The sequence below is a fragment of the Sapajus apella genome, unplaced genomic scaffold (genome assembly GCF_009761245.1).
Source record: "Sapajus apella isolate SASKATOON/1434 unplaced genomic scaffold, GSC_monkey_1.0 scaffold31, whole genome shotgun sequence".
Classification (NCBI taxonomy): domain Eukaryota; kingdom Metazoa; phylum Chordata; class Mammalia; order Primates; family Cebidae; genus Sapajus; species Sapajus apella.
The window spans coordinates 7,193,691-7,213,122 of record NW_022436971.1 but is presented as its reverse complement, the minus strand read 5'-3'; positions in this window follow the sequence as shown (position 1 = coordinate 7,213,122).

Sequence of the window (19,432 nt, the reverse complement as noted above, 5' to 3'; positions counted from 1 at the left end):
AAAGCCCAATAGCCTGGGCTCTGATCCAGCCCCCTCTTCTCACCCCAGAACTCTGAAAGACAGCTCGCTTAAGATTTGATATACTCAAACTGAGTTTGAGCCCAGTTGTCTCATAATCCCTGGATATATATAATCTTAAAGAGGCTATCTTTCACAGTTCCTTATCTGTGGTGCAAGTGGGACACACACACTTGAGACTTCATCTCTGTCACGAGAATGGAGACTTCATCCACCCCAGGCAGCTTTCTGAGCTTTGGAGAGCCTGCTTCTAGTGATTCCTAGGCTTCTGTTGTTCCTTGCTGCCTATTGTAAGTAGTAAACCTGCTTCATGTCACTTGTTGCATGTGGGTGTGTTCTGTTTCCGTGGATTTAGACAAGTTGGTAACCAGTCTACAGTGAACTCGTTTCATAATAACCTTTACTAAACAATCGCAAACTAATGATTCTGTATTCAAATTTCTATTCTAGGCACAGAAGTTAGGTAGTGAGTCCAAAGACGACAGGTCACATCTGTATCTGTAATGGAGTTTGTCTTATACACCTCTGAAGCTAAAGAAGATAAGGAAGGGGAAATAATGAGTGTAAAAAGTCATTATTGATTTTTTTTTTTTTTGAGACAGAGTCTCACTCTGTCACCAGGCTGGAGTGCAGTGACACAATCTTGGCTCACTGCAACTCTGCCTCCCAGGCTCAAGCGATTCACCTGCGTCAGCCTCCCAATTAGTTGTGACTACAGGTGCGCCCCACCACGCCTGGCTGAGTTTTTGTATTTTAGTACAGATGGGGTTTCACCATGTTGGTTAGGACGGTCTCGAACTTCTGACCTTGTGATCTGCCCGCCTTGGCATCCCAAAGTGCTGGGATTACAGGCAATGGGCAAAAAAAATCCCCCAAAACAAAAAACATAATTTTTTATGCTTGGCCAAACTGTATATTCTGTCTGTGACACTATGATAGCAAATTTTGGGTCAGGAAAAGGCAGTAAGAAAGAGACAACTTTTAACCATGTGACCAAAAAATCACAAATGTGTGTGTGAGTGTGTGTGTGAATTTAATAGCACCGTTAAGGGTAATTTAAAAAATAATAGGCCAGACACAGGGGCTCAGCCTGTAATCCCAGCCCTTTGGGAGGCTGAGGTGGGCGGATCATCTGAGGTCAGGAGTTTGAGACCAGCCTGACCAACATGGAGAAACCCCGTCTCTACTGAAAATACAAAATTAGGCAGTGTGGTGGCACATGCCTGTAATCTCAGCTACTTCGGAGGCTGAGGCAAAAGAATCACTTGAGCCAGGAAGGAGGAGGTTGTGGTGAGCCAAGATCGTGCCATTACACTCCAGCCTGGGCAACAAGAGCAAAACTCCATCTCAAAAATAAAAATAAAAGTTAATAAATAAATAATTAAATAAAATAATAAAAGATAAGGGAAAGCACCCACGGTCTCATTGGCCAATAATATTTCTGTTTTATTTCTGGGCTAATTTATCTTTGTCCATATTCTGACACACTTATACAGTTACCATTATAAGCAGAAATTTTGGCAAAAATTTGGAGAGCAGTAGTAATATTGATATCTGGAAACAGATGTCCAGATATCAAATCCTGGCTTTATCATTTATGAGCTTGGGAACATTTATGAACAATTTTTCATTTCAGATTACTTACATGTAAGTGGAAATAATATTAGGATCTGCCTCATGAGGCAGCTGAGAAGATGAGGGAGAAAAAACATTAAGTACTTAGCATAATATGGAGCGCATAGGATGCATTCATCAGAGGTTGGCTGTCAGTACCATTTGGTGTTCATTCTTCACAGAAGTCATGTTTTAAATGTGCTTTTACGCTACTTGAAATGTGGTTAACAAAGTGAGGAAGTTCATTAATAACCAAAACCACTGATAGGGAGATCATGCAGTTGTAAAGTAAAGACGACTCAGAAGACACCATGAAGCTCTTGGTCTCTTCCATTCCAGAGTCTTAAGCCAAAAACCTTAAGGACAAACAAAGACCTCACTGGGGCCACTCAGGTGAAACCCAGCTTCTAAATTAAAGACTTTGTATGAGAGAGCTATAATCTAAGTGCCAGAAATCAGGCTTTACTTCCATTTTGAATCTTGACTCTAACATAGCTAAGCGCACCGTGAAATTTGGGCAGGTGACAGTAAAGTCAGCCTCCTAGTAAAGTCTCTAATAATAGAAGTTGTACCTATCTTGCAGGGTTGTGTGAAAATTAAACAAATTAAATGAGATACAAGTGTTGACAAGAATGTAGAGAAATTGGAATCCTCATACATTGCTGGTTGGAATGTAAAATGGTGCAGCCACTTTGGAAAGCACTTTGGCAGTGCCTCTAAATATTAATCATAGAATTTCTATAGCACTTAGCAACTCTACTTTTAGGTATATGTCCCAAAGAATTCAAAACCTATGTGCATACAAAAACCTGTACATAGCAGACTGTTTATAGGAGAATTATTCCTAATAGACAAAAAGTGGAAATAACCTAAATGTCCCTTAAGAGATGAACAGATAAATAAAACATGGCATATCCGTCTAATAGAACATATTCAGGCACAAAAAAAGAATGAAGTACTTATACAGGCTACAACATGAGTGAAACCTAAAAACATGCTCCGTGAAATACGCCAGACACAAAAGACCACATATTGTTGTCTGATTTCCTTTTCATGAAATGTCCAGATTAGAGAAACTGATGGCCTCTAAAGGAAATTAGTAGTTGCCAGGGGCTGGCAGGACAGGGAAGTGCAGATTGACTACCAATGGGTATGGAGTTTCAATTTGGGGTGATGATAGTGTTCTGGAATTAGATAGTGGTGATGGTTGCACAACTTTGAGAATATACATTAAAAACATAGGATTGTATACTTTAAAGGGTGAATTTTCTGGCATGTGAATTATATATCAGTCGATAAGTATTTGCTTAAACAATTAAATGAGATGATATATGTTAAACTCACAGTACAATGCCTGTCATCTCATAAATGGCATGTGCTTCTATATATTTTATTATTAGAATTATTCTTTTAAACACTTAGCACCATCCATGGGAAAGTATTTGGTCTGTGCTGTGTTCTTAGAATTATACCCATTTTCTTTTGTCATTCCTCTCTGATCAGTTTTTTCACAAACCTGTTGAATATGAATTTTCCAAGTAGGACCAATGAAGTTTAAGCTAATGTGTATTAAGGAAAGACTAACTCAGAAGCAAGGTGATTTATTGATTTTTTTTGAGAAATGCTTATAGATTGTCTTTTAAAAATAGATAATGTTGAGATCATTTTGAAATTATCATCTGAACTGATAGTATATTGATATACTAGCTACAAGAAACATTCCTAGCAAAGATCTCAAAAAGGTTTTTTTTTTGCATACTTAAAAATTTTTTAAACAGTAACATAAATTTAAATAGCTTTTAAATGTAAAGTTGAAATATCACACTTATATTTCCAAATTCAGAGGTATAATAATATAATAGTTTTATGAAAATGGTATAAAATATTCTGGAAACTGCAGTTACTTTTCAGCCCAAAGGTTGTTGAATTTGGACATTTGTTTAATATTTTTAAATGTTTTTAAATGTAATTGCAAATGACTGGATCTCATTCTTTTTTATGGCCAAATAGTACCCCATTGTTTATATGTACCACATTTTCTTTATTCATTTATTTGTTGATAGACACTTAGGTTGCTTCCAAATCAACCATTGTAAACAGTGCTGCAACAAACATAGGAATGTAGATGTCTCTTTAATATACTGATTTCCTTTCTTTTGAGTATATACCCTGATATATGCCATATGCTGTATCATATGGTAGTTCAATTTTTGATTTCTTGAGGCACCTCCAAGCTGTTATCCACAGTGGTTGTAACTAATTTACGTACCTATCAACAGTGTACAGGGATTGCTCCAGTTTTGTTCTTTTTGCTTAGGACAGCTTTGGCTATTTGGGGTCTTTTTGTGGTTCCATATAAATTTTAGTATTGCTTTTTTCTATGTCTGTGAAGAATGTCATTGGTATTTTGATAAGATTGCCTTGACTATGTAGATTGCTTTGGGTAGTATGGAAATTTTAGCAATTTTGATTATTCCAGTCCATGAACATGGAATAGTTTTCTATTTTATGTTATTCTCTTTAATTCAGTTTCCTTCATCAATGTATCAATGCTTTACGGGTTTTTGTTTTTGCCTTTTGTTTTTTGAGTCAGTGTCTTGCCCTATCACCCAGGCTGGAGTACAATGACACAATCTTAGCTCAGTGTAACCACTGCCTCCTGGGTTCAATTGACTCAAACCTCAGCCTCCAAAGTAACTGGGATTACAGACATGCACCATACACCAAGCTATTTTTTTGTAATTATTAGTAGAAATGCGGTTTCTCGATGTTGGTCAGGCTGGTCTTGAACTGCTGGCCTCAAGTGATCCACATGCCTCAGCCTCCGAAAGTGCTGGGATTACAGGTGTGTGGCACTATGCCCAGCCAGCATTTTATAGTTTTTATTACAGGGAGCTTTCACTTCTTTGGTTAAGTTAATTTCTGGGTACTTAATTTTATGTGTGGCTATTGTAAATGAAATTACTTTTTAATTTCTTTTTCACATTGTTCATAGCTGACATATTGTATTAGTCTATTCCCATATTGTTATGAAGAAATATCCAGACTGGGTAATTTATTTAGTTACATATATATAATTATTATTTTTTTTTGAGACACAGTCTTGCTCTATTGTCCAGGCTGGAGTCCAGTGCTGCAGTCTCAGTTCATTTTAACCTCTGCATCTCAAGTTCAAGTGATTCTCGTGCCTCATCTCCATGCTGACCAGGCTGGTCTTGAACTCCCAGCCTCAAGTGGTCTGCATGTCTCAGCCTCCCAAAGTGCTGAGATTACAGGCATGAGCCACCATGCCTGGGTGAGACTGGGTAATTAATAAAAAGAGTTAATGGACTCACAGTTCCACAGGGGAGGCTTCAAATCATGGTTGAAGGCAAAGGAGAAGCAATGGCACATCTTACATGGTGGCAGGCAAGATAGCATGTGCGGGAGAATTGCCCTTTATAAAACTATCAGATCTCATGAGACTTACTCAATCATGAGAAAAGCACAGGAAAAACCAACCCCCATGATTCAGTTACCCCTCACTGAGTCCCTCCCTCCAAATCTGGGGATTATGGGAGCTACAATTCAAGATGAGATTTGGGCAGCCAAACCATTTCATTCTGCCCCTAGACCCTCCCAAATCTCATGTTCTCACATTTCAAAACACAATCTGCCTTTCCAACAGTCCCCCAAAGTCTTAACTCATTTCTGCTTTAACTCAAAAAACAATAGTCCAAAGTCTCATCTGAGACAAGGCAAGTCCCTTCTGCCTATGAGCCTGTAAAATCAAAACCGAGTGAGATACTTCCTAGATAGAATGGGGTTACTGGCATTGGGTAAATGCACCTGTTCTAATTGGGAGAAATTGGACAAAATAAAGGGGTTATAGGCCCCATGCAAGTCTGAAATGCAGCAGGACAGTCAAATCTTAAAGCTCCTAAATAATCTCTGTTGACTCGATGTTCCACATCTAGATCACGCTGATGCAAGAGGTTGGTTCCCATGTTCTTGGGTAGCTCAACCCATGGCTTTGCAGCGTACAGCTCCCTTCCTGGTTGCTTATGGGCTGTCATTGAGTGTCTGTGGCTTTTCCAGGTATGCAGTGCAGGCTATCAGTGGGTCTATTACTCTGGGGTCCAGAGGACGGTGGCCCTCTTCACACCCTCCACTAGGCAGTGCCCCAGTGGGGACTCTGTATAGGGGCTCTGACCCCACATTTTCCTTCCTCACTGCCTTAACAGAGGTTCTCCATGAGGGCCCTGCCCCTACAGCAAACTTCTGCCTGGACAGCCAGCTCCCAAATCTTAGTTCTTGACTTCCTTGAACCCTCAGGATCAATACCACATGGAACGTGCCAAGGTTTGGGGCTTGTACCCTCTGATGCCATGATCTGAACTGTACCTTGGCCCCTTTTAGCCATGGCTGGAGCAGCTGGAACTCAGGTCAGCAAGTCCTGAGGCCACACACAGCAGGGGTGCCCTGCATCCAGCCCACTAAACCATTTTTCCCTCCTAGGCCTCCACACCAGTGATGGGATGGGCTGCTGTGAAGGTCTCTGATTTGCTGTGGAGACATTTTCCCCATTGTCTTGGTGGTTAACATTTGGCTCCTTGTTATTTATGTAAATTTCTGCGGTGAGCTTGAATTTCTCCCCAGAAAATGGTGTTTTCTTTTCTATTGCATTGTCAGGCTGCAAATTTTTCAAACTTTTATGCTGTGCTTTCTCTTGAATGCTTTGCCACTGAGATAATTTCTTCCACCAGATGTCCTAAATCATCTTTCTTAAGTTCAGAGTTCCACAGATCTGTAAGACAGGGCCAAAATACTGCATGCCCTTTTGCATAGCCAGAGTGACCTTTATTCTAGTTCCCAACAAGTTCCTTTTCTTTATCTGAGACCACCTCAGCCCAGACTTCATTTTCCATATCATTATCAGCATTTTGATCAAAGCCATTCAACACGTCTCTAGGAAGTTCCAAATTTTCTCACATCTTCTGAGACCTGCAAGTCTCTAGGAAGCTCCAAACTTTCCCACATTTTCCCGTCTTCTTCTGATTCCTCCAAACAGTTCTAACCTCTATCTGTTACCCAGTTCCAAAGTCAATTCCACATTTTTGGGTATCTTTGCAGCAGTACCCCACCACCCAGTACCAATTTATAGTATTAGACCATTTTCATACTGCTATAAAGAAATACCCAAGACTGGATAATTTATAAAGAAAAATAGGTTTAATGGATTCAAAGTTGGTTCCACATGGTTGGGGAGACCTCACAATCATGGTGGAAGCCTAAGGAGGAGCAAAATCATGTCTTACATGGTGATAGGCAAGATAGTGTGTGCCCAGGAACTGTACTTTATAAAACCATCATATCTTGTGAGACTTATTCACCATCACAAGAATAATATGGAAAAAATCCACCCCCATGACTCCAGTTACCTTCCACTGGATCCCTCCCACTACTTATTGGGATTATGGGAGCTATAATTTGAGATTTGGGTAGGAACACAGCCAAGCCATATGTCACATACCAGGATGGTGGGGTGGATGGATCACAGATAAATCCAACAAGGTTGAACCTTTCCGTCCTCACTGCAGGAAGCCAACCCAAAACCCTGAGACGGGAACTATGCTACCCTCTTCTGAGTGTCCTGCAAGGCTGCAACATGTGTTCCGTGCCCTGTATTTCACCTGAAAACAAGGGAGGCAGGTGCCATTGAGAAGCTGACTAAAAAATCCTTTAAAACTATATTGTAGAATTCCAGAAAGGGGGTTCAGATATATTAATTCAGCTCCCACATTTACTGAAGGGGAAACTTGGGATCAGAAAGGAGCTCTTTAAAGACATGTACTCTTTAGATTGTGAGCTCTTTAAAGACAGGGGCTTAGTCTTTATTATAGCCCTAACAAACATGTAGCACCTCATACAAAGTGTATGCTCAGGTACATGCACCTTGAGGTAACAGATGCCCAGTACTTACAGAAAGTGTTAAGATGAATATATACTTGTAAACCTCACACAAAATATAGCCACAGAAAGAAACTCTCATTTTTCAGCAAACTTTACTTACCTATAGGGTCCCACAGAATGCAACTAGGATTTCAGTTGGGTTAGGAGTGCCCAGAAATGCCCAGGTGTTCTGGCTGGTACCCGTGAAGAAGCCCACAGAATGTTCTGGGGAAATTCAATCACATTGACACCTACCTCTGGGACCAGGTGGGCTTGTGGAATTTTCTGTCTAAAAAAGTTCCGTTTAGTATATTAATATGGATTTTGAAAAATGTATTCTAATGGACTTGCTAGAAAGCCAAGATCAGCTAGGCTGCTTCTATCCAAATCCAAAATGTGTGTGTGTGTGTGTGTGTGTGTGTGTATACACACACATACCTACATATATATATATTTTCATCGTGAGGCATCTGGAAATCTGGAATCTGACAGGAAATTTTGAAGCCATAGGATCTTAGATTTTTTTCTCCTTTTTTGAATTGAAAGTCAAGTTATAAAAGTTTGGGATTTTTTGAAATAATAATATTATTTTACAGTAGGAGTTTTGTGCCCATTTCAAACTATAATTTCAAATTCTCTTTTTGCTCTCAAGGGTTTAGTGATGAATGGTCCCAGCTGTGTAATTGTAGTTTTGGAGTTGCTTAGGAGATGACAATTGTTCCTATAAAGCCTCAGTTTTAATGGTGGTAAAAGAACCTTGGCATGTTCACCTCTTGCATGTGCTTTTGTTCGTGACAGTATTGCAGCGTCTCTGAATTGTAGGCATGCTCCCTATTTCTTATTGGAAGGAAGGCAAATTTCTCTTCCTATGTGGGACAGAAACCTAAGCTGGGAGGCTCAGGAAGTTTGAGGAAGTGCTCAAACTTCTATCACTGGGGACAGAGATTGACCTGACTCTATTTCTGCCTGGAAAATTCTATCCTTCCCCACCCAATTGATTCTTTCCTGCCCCTGTCAGAGCTGGCACAGAACACATTTAATAAGAATACAATTTGAGGAGAAGGGCTGCCCTAGTCAAAGGGCTTCTCAGGAAAGTGGCCTTACTCAGACCCCTTCTCCAACTTTGGAATTAGCACACATGCTGTCAGCACTCACCTGCATATTGAAAGCAGCCAGGGTGGCAGCAAGGGCGTGCCTCAGCAGATATGCACAAGTCCTCATTCTACATTCTCAGCCAGAGGTAGCAAACTGGCAGCTTGCTAGCTGGACCTGGCCTCAGGGTGTTTAGTTTGGCTCACCCAGAGTTAGCCCACACAATGTTTTATATCTGATTTATTTGATTATAAAAATGGGGAGATATCACATAAATGTGTAAATTTTCAAACTCTTTTGAAAAACACTTGGGAAATACTTGGCTCTTTTCCCTTGATTTGCAAAAAGGCTGCAAAAGAGCAGGTTTTGCTACCTTTTATAGAAGCCTGATATGATGTCATGATTTATAATAAGAAATATATATTTTGGTCTTTGTCCCCAGTTCCTGAGACAGGTCACCTAGTTCCTTAAAATGCTCTGGGTGATATAGCATCTTTTTTTTTTTTCTATTGAAGTAACTCTTATCAACACAAAGACCAAGCATGATTAGAATCTTGGAACTTTCAGCCCTACTTCTCATACTTCAGGAAGGAGAAGGAGGGCTAGAGATTAAATTAATAATCAATTGTGCCTATATGATGAAGCCACCTTAAAAATTAATGAACTTCAGGGTTCAGATCAGGACATTTCCAAACCTTGGCCTATATATGCCTTAATCTGGCTGTTGATTGGTATCCTTTAAAATATTGTTTGTAAAACAAACAAAACAGACACAAAGACCAATGAAATAGAATAGAGAACTCAGTAATAAACCCAAGCATATACAATCAACTAAGTTTTGACAAGACCACCAAGAAGATAAAAATGGTGAAAGGATTCAACAAGTGGTATTGGAAAAATTGGATATCCACATGGAAGAGAATGATGCTGGATTCTTATATGGTATCCTACACAAAAAGAGGCTGAGGCGGGCGGATCACTAGGTCAAGAGATGGAGACCATCCTGGCCAACACGGTGAGACCCCGTATCTACTAAAAATACAAAAAAATTAGCCTGGAGTGGTGGTACACGCCTGTGGTCCCAGCTACTTGGGAGGCTGAGGCGGAAGAATCGCTTGAAACCCGGAGGTGGAGGTTGCAGTGAGCTGAGATTGCACCACTGTACTCCAGCCTGGTGACAGAGCAAGACTCCGTCTCAAAAAAAAAAAAATCAAATAAAAATATATTAATAACCTAAATATAAGATCTAAACCTGTAAAAATTCCTAGAAGAAAATATATAGAGGAAAACTCCTTAACATTGCCCTTGGTAATTATTTTTTGGATTTCACAGCAAAAGCTCAGTCAATAAAAACAAAAATTAATGAGTGGGACTATATCAAACTAAAACGATTCTGCAAATAAAATAACCAACAAAATAAAGATACTAAAAATTAGCCAGGTGTGGTAGTGGACACCTGTAATCCCAGCTACTTGGAAGACGGAGGCAGGAGAATCACTTGAACCCGGGAGATGGAGGTTGCAGTAAGTTAAGATTGATCCACTGCACTCCAGCCTGGGCAAAAGGGCAAGACAGTCTCAAAAAAAAAAAAAAAAAAAAAAAAAAAAAAAAAAAAAAAAAAAAAAAGAAAGAAAGAAAAAGACAGCTCCTGGATTGGGAGAAAATATTTGCAACTGTATATCTTATATCTGATAAGAGATTAGCTCCCAAAATATATAAGGAAGTCACACAATTCAATGGCAAAAAAAAAAAAAGATTAAAAGCTGAGCATTTTTATGTTTTCAGAAAAATGTCCAACAAATATCTGAAAAGGTGCTCACCATCAGTAATCATCAGATAAATATAAATCAAAACCACAATGAGATATGGTCTCACATCTGTTAGTATGGCTATTATCAAAAAGACAAGAGATAGCAAGTGTTGGTGAGAGTAAAAATTAAAACTAGATTTACCCTGTGATACCAGTTCCTTTACTGAATATATGCCCAAAGTTAATGAAATCAACATCTTGTAGATATATCTACACTCTGATGTTCATTGCAGCATTATTCACAATAGCCAAGATAAGGAAACAATGTGTTAATCAATAGATGAATAAAGAAAATGCTATCTATCTATCTGTCTATCTGTCTGTCTAGCTATCCATACATTCATCTTAAAAGAGAAAGAGATACTACTATTTGTAACAATGTAGGTAAAACTGGAGGCAGTTACATTAAGTGAAATAAGCCAGACATAGAAGAAAAAATACTGTATGATCTCACTTCCATGTGGAATCTTAAAAAAAAAAAAAGCCAAATGCATAAAAACAGAGAATAGAATTGTGATTACCAGGAGCAAGTGGTGGAGCAGAGGAGGAAATAGGGAGGAGTAGGTCAAGGGGTACTCTACTCACTTGCAGTTACGTAGGATGAATAGACATAGACATCGAACGTGCAGCAGCATGAGGATGGTAGTTAACAATACTGTATTGTATAAAGAAAATGTGCAAAGAAAATGGATTTTGGGTTGTCTTACCAACAGCAAGAGAAAAGGTGAGGTGATGAATATGTCAATTAGCTTGACTATAGTTATCATTTTATTCCATATATATATTTTTAAAATATCATGTATACCTTGTATATGATAAAAATAAAAGTAAAAAATTAAAACAATGGTACTACCTTCAAAATATATAATCTTTTGCAATAAATCAGCAATGGTAAGTAAAATTGTTTACCTGGGTTCTGTGAGCCACTCTAGCAAATTAAACCTGAGAAGAGGGTCATAGTTACCTCTAATTTGTAGCCAAGTCAGCAAAAGCTGTGGGTAACCTGGCAACCTACTCCTTGTGGCTTTCTTCTGAAATACGGGGCCAAGCCCTCAAACCACTGACCTCAGCTAGTGTTAGAATTGAGTTGAATTGCAGGACATCCAGTTAGATACAATAGTCCTGCCTTATTCATTATTTTACTTTCTGTAGTTTTAGTTACCCAGAGTCAACAGCAACCTAACAATATTAAATAGAAAATTTCAGAAATAATTCATAGGTTTTAAATTATGAGAAACATGACAAAATCTCACTGTCCCTTTCCATTCTATCCTGGATGTGAATCCTCCCTTTGTCTAGCATACTGTGATGCTCCTCTGCATGTGAGTCATTTAGTAGGCTTCTCTGTTATCAAATTGACCAATGCAGTATTGCAGTGCTTGTTTCAACTAACCCTTATTTTACTTCATGATATCCCCAAAATGCAAAGATAGTGATGCTGGCAATTTGGATATGCCATCGAGAATCCATAAAGTGCTTTCCTTGGATAAAAAGGTAAAAGTTCTTGACATAGGGGAAAAAAAATGTATGGTGAGGTTGCTGTGATCTACAGTAAGAATGAGTCTTCATGTGAAATTTTGAAGGAGAAAGAGAAATTAGAGCTTAGTATATATGGAGTTTCGTACTATCCATGGTTTCAGGCATATGCTGAGGGTCATGAAATGTATCCCCAGCAGTTACACAGGGGACTACTGCAATTGCTAGGTGGGGAAACACACTCCACCTGGTCATATTATTAGACTACATTCTAATTTTAAAAAATTCTGCCATGAATTTGATAATCATTTTCAATGGACTTGTAGTTTATTAAGCCCAATTACATGTGACTGTATTTGAAAAAATTAGTTTCCCATACATGTAAAATACATGTAATTTATTCAGTCAACTCACGGTGATTGATGTATATTTGTATTTGCAGCCCATAGCTTACAAGCATTGAATGACAAAGAGACCATTTTCCAGATCGTGCAATCTCCACACCACTGACTGAAATAAAATTGAAGAAAACATAAATGGAGGAAACAGTAGCTCCCAATTACCTACTCAAAGGTCTTTCTCATTTATTTCCTTACTTGGGCCTTAAAAGTAACCCCAAAGACCCCTTGGCTTACTTTTAGGAAAGCGGACCCCTCACTTCCTAACAGATTATAAAATTGAAAATTTACAATGTTTTATATATCATTTCTCCTATGAATAAGTAATACGACTTTTCCAAAAAGTAATGGATTACTATGCATAAAAGTCACCCAGAATCCATATCACATAAAGAAAACCAAATTGTCCATAATTTGAGATACTTTCTTCCATTGTTGGAGTGTGCACGTGTGTTCATGCCCACACAAAAACATGCATGAGCTGTAAATTGGATCCTAATGTGTTTACAATTTTACAATCGGATTTTTAGCTTAGAAATTTCCCATCTTCATGTCAATTAACATTTATTAAAAACATGAGCCTTTAAACATTGTGTAATCACTAACATACAGATGTACTGTTCTCCTACTATTGTACAGTAGGGCTTAGCCCAATTGTTTGACTACTGTAAGTAATGCACTTTTTGAATAAAGTTTTGTCCAAATTGTATTATTTTCTTAGAATAGATTCTCGTATGTAAATTTATAAATGAATTGGTGTGAAAGATTTTATTACTCTTTATTCAAATTGCCATTTAAAAGGTTTCTGCCAAAAGTATACTGTATTTCTACCGATGATATATGAATATGTAGTATGTTAACACCCTCATATATACTTAATATTCGTAGCATGCTTTTAAGTTCATAGAATGGCCTTTCAAGTATTATCTCATTTATTCCTCCATGGCAATCAATAATGTTTAATATCATCCCTACTTACATAGAAGGAATCTAAGACACTAGGAAATTAAATAATTTTCTCAAAGTTTCTGCTACTAAGTAGCATGACAGAGACTAACTTTGAAGACTGTAATTTCTCCTAAACCAAATTGCTAAATGAGGAAATCTGTAGTATAAAGAGTTTATAACTTTTTTAACATTAGACAGGTGCTTAGAGATCTGGGATAAGCATCTACATCTATTTCAACCAAGTTGAGGCTCTCTCTTTTTCTTTAATTCACCTTTATTTCTTATGGATGTGTTGATTCTTGTTATTCTATGACTAATTTAAAAAACTGGATGTGTGTGTGTGTATGTATATGTGTGTTTAATTTAGAAGGTCAGTTTTCAAACATTAAAACCTTAAAACTCAATCTACTTATGTTTGTTCTAAGGCATTACTTGTCCAGAACCATTAGGGTGTTTCCTGCTAGTTGCCATTAGCTTGATTATTATTTATTCAGACTTTTCCAAAAATTGACTCATATAAACCCTTCTCTCTTTCCTCATTATACTTCCCTGCCACCCCCAGTCTTTCCTCAAAGATAAATCACATTATTTTTTGGCAAGGGATTTGTAATGGGGAATTTAGCACAACACTGAGATTGACTGTGTGCAAAATTAGCTGGCCCTGATTCTTATGATTCAGTTTACCAAATGGTTATGTTAATGGACCTAGACAATGTCAGGAATACCTGTGTAGGCTCTGGTGCAAAAGCTGGGAAAATGACCGTGATAGGGAAAACTTAGTCTCATTAAATTTGCTGCTTTGTTATTTAATCAGGAATATTAATTTTTCCTTTTGTAAAAAACACTGGACAAACATATGTAAATGTTTTGATCATCTTCCGATTGGGTAAGTATGCCTAAGCAGGAGCAAAAGGCAGAGGAAAAAAAACTCATTTCCTGAAATGGAATACTGTGTAGATTTGGCTCTGTGGCCCAGAGGATGATTGGGATGTGTATTGTTCTTGGATGCCTCAGAAGTGAAGACCAAAAGGGAGGAATTCAGAAACCTTCAACTGGAAGAGTTGGTGTTACTCATCCTCTGATGACTGTCTTCAAAGTCAACAAAATCAAACAGCTGGACTTGAGAGGACTCTTATTTGTGATGGGGAAAAGACCAGGTCATTCGTGACTGGCCCCCTGGATTTTTACTTTAGCTGCTTTCTTTTAACTTGTTCTTGCAAGGATCACCTATTTTAATGAGTCTTAGTCCTATCAACATTTGCAACTATCTCTTTGAGAATCTTCTTTTGGTGGAAGTGGGAGTGGGTGGGTTGGGCTGAGAATATTGTCTCTGCTTAGTCTCTTAGCAAACATTTGGATTCCATTTTATTTTTGGACCCTAAGCTCCTAATTTTCAGAGACTATCTTCTCTTTGGTATGTGCTTTTGACTGCAGAAAAGTAGCTTAGTCCAATATTTCCCACCCTAAATCAAATTTTTGAGAACCATAAATAGGCCATTAAGAACTTTATACTTTTCCAGTGAGATTAGGAGGGAAATGTTCCAACAAGTTCACACCATTGTTTTAAAGTCTCTGAGTGATCCTACAAATAAGCTAAGAATCACACAGCCTCTAAGATGAACATGACCTAGAGTGAAAAAGAAAAGTTTAAAACTAAGACAAACTTCTTTTAGAAACAGTTTAATGTACATCCCCAGGAGTGAAATATGTGTGGTAATATTTCTCATAAGTATGGAATCATTGTTTCTCGTAATTCTTTTCATAGTTATTGATCTTCTTTGCCCCTACCTCAACTATGAAATGTGGGTTTTTCCTTCATGCAACCATTGGTCCTTATTCTATTCTATACATTTTAGTTACTATAATAGCTACAGATAATGAGTTTTAGCACTATGAAGCTGTTGGAAGGGTATAGGAGCTGCTTGGTCTACTGAGTCAGCATAGTTATGTTAGCTATAGCTCAAAGATGATTATGTGATTAATATTTATTTGCCAAATAGGATGGGATGAGGATCATAGTAAAGGCAAATAAAATATTTTTTCCTGAATGCCTCTATATGGGATTAAAAATTAGTTCTGTATGTCTAAGTGTTACTTATTCTTGTTAACTGATACTTGCATTTAAGAAGAACAGTATACAAGACAATTTCATAATTCATCTTCATTACAAGGAAGGTCTGTTAAAGTGAAAATGAAACAAGTATGTCTATAAAGGAGAATCCTAGGAGATCAGAAATGGAGTGAAGGTCCTTATTTTCCTGGGAATTTCCAAAGATGTTTCACTTTTTAATCTTTAATATGGTAAAGAGATGTTACTGAGATTGCTAAAGTCCATGTCTGATAAACTATCTTGATATTTTGAATCAGTAAATCTTACTAAGCTTCAAAGAGGCAGCAATCTAAGTAAGATACATATGACTTAGGAAGGCATGTGTGCAGTTATATATTTGTTTCTGATTGGAAAAGATGAGGCTTTAGTGGATGGGTCTTACTCCATGTAAACTGTCAGCCCATGGGATTTCTAATCTTTAAGCCTGGAATAGACACACTCCTGGCTGACATATTCCTGGAAGAGGGATGATTAATGGAATTGGAACTAATTTTGAGAACATGTCTATCTTTTAAAACAGAAAAATAATCTACATGTGGTATTATTGGCAAGTTGCTTGCATGATGAGTCTTAATGGAGTTCTTTCCACATGGGTTACCTGAATAAATGAAGCAATAAAGAGAGAGCACTAGCTTGTACTGAGAAACTATTGGATATAATAATATATTATAAAATAGCAAAAAGTTACACATTATGATACTGATATAAAAATGGATCAGTTGGTTAGAGTATGAATTCCAGAAAAAGAATTAATTTAATGTGTGTCAAAGAACACTCCAAACAAGAGAACTTAAGGATTATTCATTAAATGGTGATCTGATAGATAGCAGTTTTGAAAATGAAAAGTTATGTTAAAGATTTCTGTGTTGTTGATCAAGGATTGATACCATTACCTCCACTCTTTAGTAAGGCACTGAAAGATTTTCTAAGCATAAAAATGCAAAAAATCCAAACAAATGAGAAATGGTGTTAGCAACAGATTTTTAGAAGATAGAAATTAAAAGATAAGTGCTAAGACATTTAGCTGACCTGAGAATACTGAATCCTAAATCTGCAATGGAGAAAGTTGAGCAGCTACTCAATCTGTACCACAGATCTCATGAGAGATTCAGAAATTGTCAGCACCAAGTATCTCTGGAGAGGACAGAATGGAGTGTTATGAAGAGGTTGTTGAAAAGAGGAAGTTGGATTCAGTTAATTTTTTAGACTCAGTTAAATTACCAGATTCCTTATCCTCTGTGCATCTGGAAGAGTTGTTGTCCCTCACCCTGGCAGAAGACTGGAAGTTTATTCTCTAGAGAGGTAAAGCTAAGTGTCTCTGGATCGGGAATATCAGACACATTTTGAAGGAAGGCAAAACTTATTGTACATTAAGAGATTTCATTAAATCTTGCCTACTGAATGTTACGTGCTCTCATTCCACTCTTCTCCCACTCAGCTTTCAGAATGGTGGGAGCCTGGCTTATGCTTTTCTTAAAATAACTTGTAGATTATTCCAGCAGAATTTAAATGGTCAATAAGAAAAGACTAAAGTCAGTGCTTTCTTCAATGTCAGAGCCCAGTCAGATCACTCTTTAAAGTGAAGTCCAAAGTTGACAAGCTCACACAGTGCTCAGAAGTTCCAACCAGCCTTTAGAGATCACCAGATATTTTAACAAAACCTCTAACCTAAAAGGTAGAGACTAAACAAACAGAAAGCAACAATGTGGTGGAACAGATTATACAGAGGGGTAAAAAAAATTATGAACACCATTACTTCCCAAATAGCTGTGAAACAATATTGCATCAATGAAACAAGAATAGTGTGCTTCAAAAGAGATAATATGGCTCAAGAAAAAAAGTCCTGAAAATTAAAAACATAAAATATGATAACATAGTTGGAAGTTTTAGAAACTAATGTTAAGATATTCTCTCAGAAAGTAAAACAGCGATAGGAAATATGAGAGTAAAGAAAAAAAATGTAGAGGATTATCTCAGGAGTGCTAATATTTGAAATTATAGTTCTAAATAGAAAAAATACAAAAAAAAGGAACAGGAAATAATACTTTAAGTAGCTCCCAGAATTGTAGAGGATGACTTATATAATTAAGTTATAGCAAGTGCTCAGCAAAATAGATTAAAATATGAGCACATCCTGTCATTTCAGACTGTCAGTACCCACGATAAAATCCTGATGCTTTTGAAGAGGAAAAAAACTTAGATATACTAAAGATTATGAATAGAATACTTTTGGACTTGGCAGAAACAGACCAATGTCTTCAAAACTTTCAGGTAAAGACTTTTAGCATTTTTAGGAAAAATATTTTCCAATCTAGAATTGTGCACTCAAACTGTCCAGTAAATGTGAGAGTAGAATAAAGACATTTTTGACAGCCAATATTACTAAAAATGTACCTCCAACTTACCTTTTCTTTGAAAGCTACTTTAGGATTTTTTTCTAAAAACTTAGAAAGTTAAAAAGGACCTGGGAAACAGAGGATTTCACTGTAGCGAGTGCTAAAAAGAATACCCTTGATGATGATGTGCACAGATTTGTAGTGTTTACTAAATATCACTTTCTTTTTCCTATCTCCAAACTCCTTTGTCCCCAAATGTTCTGCAGGGGGCAGGTCTCTGCAAACCCACCCCTACAGTTAGAGGGTAGTGAAAAGCCAAAGAAAGAGGCTGACAAATTAATTTTTTAGCAAGAAATATCTAATAGGGCCTTACGAACAGAAGCCATCCTGTCCCCAGTGGCAGCAAGATGAGATAATGAGTCCCCATGTCATTAACCCTAGATCTAAGGGCTTATATACCATAGGGAAAGGGTATATGTGATTCAGAAGAGATGTGTAGGACACATGAAGTAGGATAACATCAAGATTGTTTTGACCTGAGGGAAGGGTTCACTTACTGTATGTGTTCCTTGTGTATGTGTTCTTACACAAGGAATGATAGATAGACTGGAAATCTTTAAGGCCCCCCTGGAACAGAGGTGAATCAGAAGTCAACATGGCAGAATAGCATCCAAGATAGAGTTATTTTAGCTTCCAAACCAAACTCCCATGCATTAAAGTGTGGCCTCTGGAATAAGTGTTTTGAATGGAATGGATTGTGCTACTTGCTACTGTTTCAACAAGTGAATGTGCCTCTTCTGGCTCCTGTTAAGACAGCTGGATGCAAGTGACAACTAGGCCCCAGTAGATGGTAAATTCACAAGATTAAAAAAAACAAAAAAACAAAAAACCTGGATCCATAAATGATCATATGGAGAAGAGGCACCCACTAACGAAGAACCACCATCTTGGATTGTTTCATGAGCAGAAATAATTTTCTATTCTGGAAGTCTGTTTGTCATTCCAGCCTAACCTAACTAATAGGAATGGTGAAAGGAAATACTAGGATAAAAACCATGTAACAGGCCTAGAGAGTAACCAGTCCAGATTGGAGTAAGTCAGATACTCTGGAAGAAAAGTTTTCCACGAAGATGAAGCAGATAGAAAGCTGGATGTATTTGAACACTGGGGAAAAGTTTGGGGGTGAATTAGTCATAATAACACAGGCAACAAGGAAAATAAAAGTAAACAACACATCCACTGAATCTAGGGAGAACAAAATTTATGCAAGACAGGAAAACTAATTATACCTTGCTGCATGGCTCAATTGCAAATAACATTTACATAACCTTAATAGTCTGGTCTAAACAACATAAAATTTTAACTTTATTGGGGGATTAGAATTCTGGAGGCATGCATGTATACAGTAATGTGGGATAAAGAAAGAGAGTTAAGTCTGTATGTGCCATCTTGGGAAGTCAATAGATGATGCCTAAAACTGGTAAGTCAAGAACTGCTATATAAGTACTTCTCATACATAGGGAGATTAATACAAAGAAAAAAATAGCTACAAGTGTCGAGAGCTTATAACACTGAAGAATAAAAATATTGAAAGGGTATCAGCAGGGGCCTTATATTTTTTAATGAGCCACATCGATTTATTTTGCTGTTTAAATTCTATGTCTGTATACATAGAATTTAACCAAAAAAAATAAATTTT